Below are 12,435 nucleotides of genomic sequence, written 5' to 3' on the forward strand. Positions count from 1 at the left end.
GAGAAGTACAAGGCACTAGTAGATAAGAAAATAAGAGAAGTACACTATAAGATTGGTGATCTAGTTTTGGCCTACTTGAGGAAGGAGAGGCTACCCAAGGGACAACCTAGTAAGTTATGCACAAAGAAGATTTGACCTCTTAAGGTGATGCATAAATTTCCCAATAATGCATATGAGTTAGAGTTACCTCCAAATTTAGGCATATTCCCAATCTTCAATGTATGTGATTTGTATCCATACAAAGGGTCTTAGATAGATACAGATCAAGAAGAACCTATGGCTATAGAAGATGTAGACTGGTTACAAGATTTACCTCCAAGCCAACTGGTCACATTGGAATGCATTTTCGATTCTAAGGTTGTGAAAAAGACTAGGAGAGGAGTCTATAGAGATTATCTGATCAAATGGGCAGGGCTACCAGAGTTAGAAGCTACATGGATGTCAAAGAGAGACATCATACAACATGGTACCACTATCCAAGCTTTATCCACTCAAGAGACTTGAGTTCTTCTTACCCCAGGAGCATGGTGCAGGAGCACTTGAACAATTTTGTTGTGTAGGTTCCTGGTGTCTGGAATCATGTTATTTTTGTTTGTAATAAGTTCATTATAATTTTGAATAAGTTCTTAGATGATGTAAGGACCCTAGCAGTTATTGTTTGACCAATGTTGGTCTATTAGCTCTTAATGGTGGCAGATAGAGAATTTGGTAGAATAATTTGGTATAGTATTAGAATAGGATGGTTTGATGTAGTTTAGGAGGTTTTAAATTCATTAGAATGTTTATAAGTGACCTAGGTTTGATTTGGGCAAAAGTTGCTCAACTATGTAAAAAGTTGTAAAAAGTTGCAAAAGTTGCTCATAACAACTTTGCAACATTTGCATTTTCCAAACACTAATGGCTAGTTGGTTGTATTTTTTAGTTAAAGACATTTTTAACCAGCCCAAGGCCAATATAAGGCTTGGGAAAATTGATGATGATGGTTGTTGAAGATCTGAATGAAGAAAAGCAAGTTTAGTCTTTCGAAAATCATGTTTTCAGTGAGTTGAGTTGAGTTTCATTAACATTGTATGGTCTGTATGGATTTCTAAGCATAGAAAAAGGAATTAATTGTTAGTGTAGAGACATACCTTTAATTTCATGGTGATTTGAGGTTTTAAAGTGTTATAGTTTGTAAGTTTTGTCATTTTTGTTGCAGGTGGGTCCTAAAGACCCTAAAACAGGGGTTTTTAAGACTCTATGGCTCATACCTAGCATTCCATGGTGAACTCTATACTAAAACCTTGTGGAAATCTAGGAGGCCTTTTAAAGTATGTGTTCAATTTTATTTTAAGACAAGGGAGGCTAAACTCCAGATTTACCACCATACCCTAAGCTTGGCACGTTGAGTTGGCAAGCAATGGGGATCATGAACAACACGCCCTAGATGGGTAAATCCGTTGGATGGAATTGAATCCAGGTTAGATTGGACATCCTCATGGGTGTATAGACCTGAGACAATCATCATAATCCTTCGCCATTTGGACTGGTGAAGGCATTTGAGCAAAACCCTATTTTGTAGGCTTAAAAGGAGGAATTAGGCCTAAAAAGGGTTAGGATGGTTAGCCACCAAAACCATGTCCAATTTTGTGATATAGTATGAAGATTCCAAAAGGGTACATGAAAAGATAAAGATTTCATACTGGTGTTTAGGACTTCGGGCAGATAAGTGCAAAATACCTCACCAGTAAGGCTAATTGGACTAGGTCTCCTAGTAGGCCTAAAAGAGAAATTGGTCCTAAAGCTTGAAACCGGTAAACACCAAAGTCCATAAACTAATGGTTAGGGTTGGAAAAATAAGGAGAATCATCCCTAAGTGTGTTGGTCATGTGTAATGAAGATCCTATGGTAGAGAGGGTTGGCTCTTTGTTAAAATGTTGAGTAGGAAGGTCTCTAATAGGGAGTGTTGGACACTCACTAAACAAGAAGAGGTCACCTTAGTCTAAGGACCTTAGGAAGGTTAGTAAGGGTGGGCTCTACAATATTTGGAAGGTTGGAAATAGTTGAACCATTGGATGGTTCAAAAGATAACCTAAGGAGACATCAAGAATAAGCAAACCCAGTAGGAGTGAGCATCTGCTCTACATAAAAGAGGCAGACCACTGGGCTCCAAGAACAAGGGATATTCCTATAGAAGGAAAACTGAAGAAAAGAAAGACCTCCCCAGGTTTTTTAATAGCTTCAAGGTTGCTAAAGAACAAAAACTCTCATTTAGTTATGATGAAGTGCATCTCTTGGAATATTAGAGGTTCAAAGTCACCAGACATGAAGCAAATAGTTAGGAATTTTGTTAACTAGCACAAGGATGTGGATGTTGTCATGTTACAATAATTAAAAGTGGTTAAATTTACCTTGGAGGTCAATCTAGAATTCATTTGGAAAGACTCTATCAAGATTTCTTCAGACCATGATAATGGAAGAGGGAGAGTTGGGCTTCTCATCAACTCCAAATAGAAAAATCACATTGTTAACCAAGGGTGCTCACCATGTAATAGAGTAGTGTGGGCCTCACTAGACATTAATAATACTGTCATTGGTGTGTGCTCAATATATGTTGCCAATGACTATAGGGAAATTACCAAATTATGGGACTGGATTGCTTCCCTCCCTGATATTCTGTGGGTTATTGGGGGAGACTTCAACATGATTGAAAGCCATGAGGATAAATGTGGTGGTGTAGCTATGGAGTGGAAGGGAGCAAAGAAATTGCATTGGGAAAGAATGAAGAATTGTAGGAAGCTCTTTGATCCACTGCTTGGTAACAAGAAGGATGCTAAATTAATTTGGTTCACATGGTGCAATTACTAGAGAGAAAAGAAGAGAATATATTGTAGACTAGATAGGTTCTATTCGGATAGAGAACATTTCTCCTTCATACTAGATAATCAGGGTAGTGCTATGACAGTATGGTCATCTTCACTCTTAGACCATCACCCTGTGATTTCCCTTATTAGGTTCAAACGTACTCCAGCTAAGCAAGTGAAAGAAGGAGATAAATTCATCCTCAACACCCATATCCTTAAGGATCTGGATGTGCTAGGTGCCATTAAAATTATTAGATTATTCAATAAAGGAAATAGGGAATTGAAATTTCATGTAAACAAATGTAACCAAAATGATAAAAGCTGGCAGACCCTATTGCAGACTATTGGACAAAAAAAAGCCAAAGACTATAGATCAGAGGAGAAATCACTCTCTGATGAATTGTACCCATGTCAGAAGGATGTCTAGAACAACCCAAGCAAGGTAGAATTGGCAAACAAAGTTTCTTGAGAGAGGGATGCTCTCAAGAAGCATCAATAGGTTAATATTAGAGGTGCAATGATCAGGGCTCGAAGTCAATGGATGCAATTCGGCGATAAAGGATCAATTTTTTTTTTAATATTGTAAAGCAGAAGCAATATAGAGAAAAGATTGATAGGATTTGGGTAGACAACAAAGAGTTAGTGGATTTAGAAGAAGTCAAAGATGCATTTTGCTTGTTCTAAAAAGGACTCTTCTCCTTGGAAGACTCCCCTAAGTCACAGGAAGCCAGAAAAAAAATCAGAATAATTATTCCCAGTAGGATTACTATGGAGGATGCTCAAGCATTGAAGGAAACAATCTTGGTGGGTGAACTTAAAAATGTCATTACAAACATGAACAATGACAAGGCTTCGAGCCCAGACAAATTGCCTGTTGAGTTTTATAAAGCTAATGAGGAGTTGATCTGCAAAGACCTCCAGGAACTATATGCAGAGGCTTATGGGAGTGGGTATCTAGGTGAATTGATTAATAAAGGGACAATTAAGCTGCTACCCAAAGATGGGGATAAGTCACTCATTAGAAATAGGAGACCCATTACTCTCCTCAATGGGTCCTATAAAATTTGGGTTAAGGCTCTTGCACTCAAGTTAGAGAATGTGCTACCCAAACTCATCTATCCCACTCAAACATGGTTCATAAAGGGACGATTCATATTGGAAAATCTAATTACCAGCTGGGAGGCGATGGATTGGGCAAATGTATTAGGACAAAATGTGGCCATGTTTCTTTTAGATTTTGAGAAGGCGTATGATATGGTTGAATGGGAATTTATTTTAATGATGCTAGAAGCCTTTGGATTTCTCATGGAACTATGTAAGTGGGTAAAAAATGTCCTTAAAGATGCATCTGCACAGGTAGAGATCAATGGATCTCTCACTCAGGTTATTAATCTCGAAAGTTCTATTAGATAGAGTTGCCCTCTTGCCCCTACGCTATTTGTTATAGCCTCTAATGCCCTATACTATATTTTAAGAGACTATACCATATCCCCTAAAATAGGAGGTGTTAAGCTTCTTGATGGGCCTAAATTGATTAATACCCAATTTGTCGATGGCACTACACACTTTATAGAAATCGCCAAACAAAACATGGAATCCTTGGAGTGCAAAATTAATTTCTTTGGTGAGATTTCAAGGGCAAAAATCTCTCAAGATAAATCTAGCCTAATTGGGTGGAAAGAGGAGCCTCCGGATTGGCTACACCATTTTGGATACTAATGGGAGGGGCCTAATAAGATTGTTAGATACTTAGAGATTCCCTTCACCATCTCTCCCTCTCTCAAGGAGATGTGGATTTGGGTCACAGGCAAAATTGAAAAGAAGCTTAATAAATGGAATAACAGGTATCTTTCGCTTGCTGGTAGAGAGAAAGTTTGTTAAAAAAATTTATCCTCATACATGTATTATTTCTCTGCTTGGATGTTCTCCAACTATCAAATCTTGGAAATACAAAAAGCTATTAGAAAATTCATGTGGTTAGATAGGAAAGGAACTAAAAAGATGCACTTTGTTAAATGGGGATGGTGCCACATAGAGAAATTTCTTCGAGGACTCAGGTTAAAGGACCTGAGAATACAAGGGGTTGCTCTTTCTACAAAATGGACCTTTCAGACATTTGAGAGTAGTGAACCATGGAAAATTCTGGTAAGGAACAACATCATGAGAGATGTCCCAAAGAAGGCTAAGTCCCAGAAATCTCTACCCTTTTGTGACCTAGTGGCTGGGAGATTTATAGTCTCAATGCAAAGTTCAAGTATCTTTAAGTCTATTTGGAAAGCTTCGGAAAGTATTAGACCTTTCATCATCAATAGTAGGGCTAGCAACAATGACTAGGTCCATGGAAAAAGGTCTATCTAGTGGAACCTTCTCCACTCATCTAAACCTCTTGCGCTTACTCAAGGGTGCTCCATCAAATCCTGGTCCAATAAAGGCATCCGTTGTTTTTAAAGATATTTTGGAGAACAATAGGCTTATTACCTGGGATATCCTTAGAGATATATATAATTTGCAGGAGTCCCAAAAGAGAACCTACAACATGATGAAACATGCTTGTATTGAACTGCATCTAGCCAAGAACTGCAAGATAAATAATGAAAGATGCTTTGATCTTATGTGGAATAATAATAATTTTGTGACCAATATCAAAGCTATTACTATTTATAATACCCCAACTTATAATGAATCTATTATAAGGTATGCTAATACTCTGTGGTATGCAGACTTCTATGTGAAACAGTGACGGAAGATATTCTTGTGGCTTTGGAGTAGCCCCATTGCACCCAAGAAATTTTTTTTTAAATGGCTCATGGTTATTAATAGGCTGCCATTCAGAAAAGATCATAGTAATAGTGATATATGCAATGTGTGTAGAATACCTGAGTCTATTAGGAACATTTTCTTTGAGTGTAATATTGCTAGAGAAATTTGGTTGTTGTTTGATATCTCTATTCCTATTCAGTTTCCTATTCTAGATATTCTCACTAGGTATATTAAGGGTTTGAAAAAGGATACTAACCTATTCTGGCATATTTTATCCACTGAAATCTTATGGTATATATGGAAAATCATAAATGAAGATAAGTACCAAGGTAAATCTAGGGCCCTTACTGAGTCATTTCATGGACCCACTCTTCATCACATTTTTGTGTAGGAGGCTGACATGATGAACATGGAGAAGAACAAGTTTATTAGATTTCTAAGAGACGGACAAGCCAAGATGTTCTTGTATGAGTTGGACAAAGGCTACAAGTGGAGGCAGGCTGCAAGAGAACACCAGTTTGTTGATCGAGAAATGGAGAGCCTTGGGCTAAAGATTGGAAAAATATGAGATCCAGTAAAGGAACACATACAAATCCTCAGTCTACTACTTGAGGGTAAGCAGGTCGTGTGGATGGAAGGCCCTCTTGGATGGAAGACCTTGATAGAGGTCTTTCAGAACCAAGAGAAAACATGATATGGCTCTTTCATGTGATTTGGCTTCTCGAGTTCATTTAAGATACTTGCATAATCTTGTATAATCTTGCATAGTTTCTATTATAGAGATCTTTAAGTGGTTTGGATCAGCGATCCATATCTAGTCAGTAAGTTATTGGTTAAGACAATTTTTTTGTAACGGTTATCTCCTTATATGCAATATAAAAAAAATGTTTTCCATCTCTATAGTCACCTCCAAAAATCCAATTCTCACATTTTTGTGAATGGTAAAATAACTATTCAAATAATTATTATCAGAAACACAATCATGATAGAGAAAATATTACCAAATAATTGTTAACTTTTACCATTTGTGCATTGATCACCTCCAAAAAATCCCAACCTTTACCTTTTGTGTACAGAGAAACTCACTCAAATATTTGTTATTTTGTTATTAGAATATTTAGTTATTCTTTCAATCTCTACACTCATCTCCAAATAATTATTACCAAAAACATAATTGTGACCTTTATGTATGGATAAAGTATTACTCAAATAATTGTTATTTTATTTTTTATTACATTCTTAGGTAGATTACCTTGAACAAAACAACATAATTAGAGAGTAGCATCACAAAATATGACATCAAATAGCTCGAGCAAAGGACCACTTCAACCTCTCTTAGAAGTAATAAAAAATCATCATGTCCATATAAATAAATATACTATTCTGATCAAACCACCATCTACCTAAATTATAGCTATGAATAAATAAACATAAAGAGTCCATGAACATAGCAGAGCAAATAGTTTTAATAAAATTCTAAACTAAATGGCACACATGCCTATTCAATCCCAATCTTTTGATCCTTTGTGTATGAAGAAACTATTAATCAAATAATTGTTAACTTTTTTTTATCTCTACACTCATCTCTTAGAACCAAATCCTTAGCTTTTGTGTACAAAGAAACTACTCAAATTATTATTATCACAAACATAATCCTAACTCAAGTGACTATCCTTTGTGGACAATGAAAAAATTACTCAATTAATTACTATTTTGTTATTACAGTATATAATTATTTTTTCCATCTCTATACTCACCTCCAAAAATCCTATTCTAACCTTTTGTCTAGGGAGAATTAACTACTAAAAATATTATTACTAAAAACACAATCCTAACCTTTTGTGTATGGAGAAACTATTACTCGGATAGAGACTCATTGGAAGCCTCATCCTTGTCTATGTGGCAAATTTTAAAATTCAAACTTCAAGCATGTTTGAAGTAGTAACTATTTATCATGGGTTAATTTTGACCAAGAACAAGGGGCTTAAGTGCATCATTGTTGAAGGTGACTCTAGAAATACTATCATGATTCCCAAAGGGGTAGCAAAACAAGATTGAAAATCTAACCCTCTCATTGCCTAGTGTCATGTTCTCCTTCCTTCACTGGGAGACGTCAGGTTCTACCACATGATATGGAAAGTAAATTATGTTGTAGACAAGTTGGTTTTGATGAGAACATATGCTAATGATTTCAAAATTCTGATCCACTTGCTCGAAATCCCAATGGAGGCTAATACCATGATTTTGAAGGAATCATAACTTAATGAAGAATAATCCCAATGTTGGAGTTTTTCTACTTGCCCTTTTTTCCCTTTCCTTTCCCTATTGGTTCAGGTAGAGGGAATTAAATATTATTGTTGGCACCACCTATTATTGTATTCCCCAAGCTTGTCGCTTTCTGAACCTGGTCTCCTATTTTGTGATTATAGGTGGTGATTTGATTCACACTAAACTCGATGAATGCTCTGAATTTAAGAATAACAGGGAGCTATGGGATAAGTTGATGAAAGGAAATCTGATAATTATGTGGAAGGAAAGATCAAGCATGATCGTAAGCTCTGTGCTAATTTTTTTCATGCTTGGTACAATGGGAATGTGAAGATTCGTAGTGTTAATTTCATTGTTTTGATGGAGACTATTGTAAAGGTGATAGGGCTAGCGCTTGATAGTGTGTCCTTTCCCAAAGAAACCAAAGGGAATTACAAAGTTGAGTTTGAGTAGTTTTTTCAATTAAGAGAAATATTTTCCAGTCTTCAAAGTGGATACAACATGGAAGAGGTCCCCGAAATTTGGAAGGATGCGGCTCTACTGATAATGAGATACTTCACCTTAGACAATAGGAAAAGAAGGTTTTGTACATAGATTTTTCCCATGTTAAATCATCTCCACCATGGGATAAGAATGAATTTCCAATTCTAGATTATTTCTTCTTTGTATCAATCTATTTCCAAAGACATTGAAAAAGGAAAACCCCCTCTCCACCAAGTCTCATCAGAAAAATGTATAGCTTCCACTTGGCTTTATCCCCTTCTATTGGAGTCCCTTTTGTTGTAGTTGGATCTACTTATGATCCTAATCTATTTGTCAACCTTATTGTTACCCCATCTAATTGTAGGGAATAGATTATGCCTCAATCAGGTTCTAAAATGCCCACTACAAAAACCCTACTAGAATGGCCTGATTTAAGGCCATCAGTGCCATAAAAAATGATCAAGATGTGGTTGTGTAGTCTAAAATGCAATAGAATATGGTTAATGAGATTTGATGATTTTGGATTTCAGTCTCATTCGTTAGAGGAGTTGAAATCCTTAGATTCTTCGAGGTCGCTTTGGTGCCCCGCTAAAATAGATTGTAACCCTAACCCTCCCTTCTTTGGTAATCCCAACCCAATTGTGAAGGACTTCCATGAAGATGTTCAAAGGCATGAAGAGTTGATTAAATGGCTCTTCGCACAGATGAATGTGGCCATTAAAAAGATCAATTGATTGGAGGTGATGACTTAGGTTGTGGCCAGGGCCAACGCTTCGGTGTATGACTTGGATGAGGAATGTGTTTGGAAAACTGATAATGATCTTGTTGGCATGATCAACCAATGGGAAACGATGGGAAAGAAGATTGATGATATGGACTCTAGGATCAAGATGGTGAGTAGTAATCTTGAGCTAGAAGAGGTCAAGAAAACCTAGGAGACCCTTAATAAGAAAATTGAGGAGGTTAATTTTGATGAATACTAAGAGGGGCGGGGGGGTGAATTAGTATGCCAACAATCTTTGCACTTAAACACTTTGCAAGACTAATAGTAAACTGGTAAAATAGTTTAGTAGACAAACTGGTTAACACACATGCAAACCAAATAGCTAATAATGCATTCACCGACAGAAGCAAAAACACCATGACACAAGAGATTTTGACGTGGAAACCCAAATGGGAAAAACCACGGTGAGATGGAACTCACAAGTAACTATCTGCAGAATAGGAACCAGACCGGTTAAGGTCTTACAATGTTCTATACCAGAACAGATCATGTTAGGAATCTCAATCTCTGTTAGGAGATAAGTCCAATTAAAGACTACCTTGCTAGAGGATTTTAGATCCACAAATGTGAACCACCTTGTTAGAGGATTTACAAAAGGCTTTTGGGCCTACATGGTTCAGGGCTACAGACTTGTCAAAGATGTGAGTAGTCAACAAGTGTTTGATCTAACTAATAGCACAGACTGCTCAGTTAGATCCTTGATAGTTCGTTCCTAATGCATTCCAGCATTACTTCAATCTTCTACACATTCATATTCTCTCCAACTCCTCAACCACTATAAACCCTAGAAACAACATAAACTTCTGCTACAACCACATCAACAACCTAAAACCCTAGACATGATGTCCTTATAAAGGAATCTGATTTCATGTCGGTCCAATAGGATTACATAACAATTTCCTAGGTTCAATGAGCCTAGACATACTTGGTACCATGACACAAAAAACACTGTTTAGGTGTCGACACCATCAAACAATTGGTGGATGGTAACTCATCACAAAATACCAGTTGGTAACTCATCACAGAGTATTACCGGTTCATATAAAATGCTGGTTGTCGGTTTGACAAAAATGAAGACTGGTAAAAATGTGTTATGCCGCTTTAATCCCTCATACCGCTTGGGGTCAACATGCCGCTTCAGACCGGGAAACACATTCTGAAAAATACCAATAGTCTAAAGACTATAATACAACATACCGGTTGGAACAAATGTCATTTGTGCTCTAACTCATACATATAAAGGAGATCTCAATGCAAGTGTGTGTCCATCAATGACAATCACAACATAAACATAAAAAAAATGCCAACAAATTTTCCTTGCAAGAATGTGGCCATCAAATAATGCATCCCTAAAGGCTATCCATGATGAAATGGAAAGAAGAAGGCAGAATAAAGAAGATGTACACGGTCCCTAGATATAGGATTTGGCATCACTAATTTGATGGTAAAGGCCACCCCTAGCTCCACGCTGGTTAAATTTGGTTCTGGGATTCGATTTAGTAAAAAAATCTTTTTTTTTTTTTGATAAAGCGCTTAGTTTGTGCCAAGATTGGTAAGAAAAGGGTACCCCCAATAATAGACCATCTCTTTGTGTCTATGTTGGGTGGTTGTTTCATGTTTTGGAGTTCCTAATTTTTCTCTATTTGCTGGTCTTTTAGTTTAGTTGTTTGCTCTTTTTTCATTTATTTGCTGGTCCTTTACTTTAATTGTTCACTCTCTATTCGCCGTGTTGAGTTTTTGTTGTGCTTTGGTGGGGATTTTTTTGTTGGTTGTGCATCCCTCAAGCGCTGTTGGTGTTGCTCTGCGAACATGTAATTGTACGGGCCTATCTCACTTGTATTAATAAAAAATACTCACACAATTATTACTAGAAACATAATCCTAACCCTTTGTATATTAAAAAAACTATTACTCATATATTTTGATCCTTACCTTTTGTATATGGAAAAACAACTAAGTAAATAGTCTTTGTTTATTGAGAAGATATTGCCCAAATAATTGTTAATTTTCTCCATACCTACACTCATCTCTGAAAACTTGATCATGACCTTTTTTGTATGGAGAAACAACTACTCAAATAGCTATTACCATAAATACAAACTTGACCCTTTGTATACAGAGAAACTATTATTCAAATAATTGTTATTTTGTTGATTAGACTGAATAAGAATGTCACAGTTATAATATTATAAAATATGCTAAGTCTTAAAATATTATATCACAATAAGAATATAATATTATAAAAAAATCTAGCTTATTAAATTTTTTTTAAAAAACATTTTAATACCAAAATAAATTACATGAAAATACCGGCACCCTGCCATAGCCATCAAATAATGAACCATCACCACCATCAGTTTACGGGATTAATTTGATTGGAAACTTATTTGAAGGGCTCTTATTTCCCGATGAAGTTGCACCCAACTATTGAGAAAATTGGGAGCAGAGACTAGTGATTCGTATTCCCAATGTTTAAAGAGGTTAAGCAAAGCCAATTTTATATTAGTGTTTTGGAGGGGACAGATTAAATTTAAGTCTTAACAATGGCGGTTTGTTTTGACGGTGGAGACTCAATGCTACAGTTATAATATTGGAAATTTAAATGTTTATAGTGCATTCCCCAAAAGGAATATTAAATGTGAGATTTACAGTGAAGTGACTGGTAATTGGAGCTTCCATGCGGCAACAGCGAAAGGTGCTGGAAATTAGATGATTTAATCGATTCCCATAAAGATTTAATGTGGGCTGTTATAGTGTTGGAACTCGGATTCGTGATCCAGTGCGCTTTCGCAGGTGTGTACAACTGGAATTTGCTGTGCGTTGGAAATGGCTCATAGGGTAAAACATGCAATCCGCCGCGCTCTATTATTTTTAATATTATTGATTTTTTTCTTTTTAAATAAAGGTTTTAATTGACTATTTTTATGATGGATCATGGAAAAAGTTCTCACAAGTAAATCCAGAATTATCATATCAAAGTTTATCATAAGTTTTTTAAATTACTAATGAGGAGTACAAATAATTGATTTTGTAATATTATAATATACATTTGAAAGAAGTGTAATTAGATAATTGTTAATTTTTTCCATCTCTACCGTCACCTCCCAAAACTCAATCATAAATTTTCACATACAGAAAAACTACTTAAATAATTAATACTGGAATCATAGTTGTAGTTCTTCGTATGGGAATAAATTATTACTTAGATAATTGTTTTACTATGAGAAACACAATATTGATCTTTTGTGTACAAAGAAACAATTACTCAAATAATTGTTATTTTTTTTCATTGCTAGA

Source organism: Cryptomeria japonica, chromosome 7, assembly GCF_030272615.1.
Source record: "Cryptomeria japonica chromosome 7, Sugi_1.0, whole genome shotgun sequence".
In the NCBI taxonomy this organism is placed as follows: domain Eukaryota; kingdom Viridiplantae; phylum Streptophyta; class Pinopsida; order Cupressales; family Cupressaceae; genus Cryptomeria; species Cryptomeria japonica.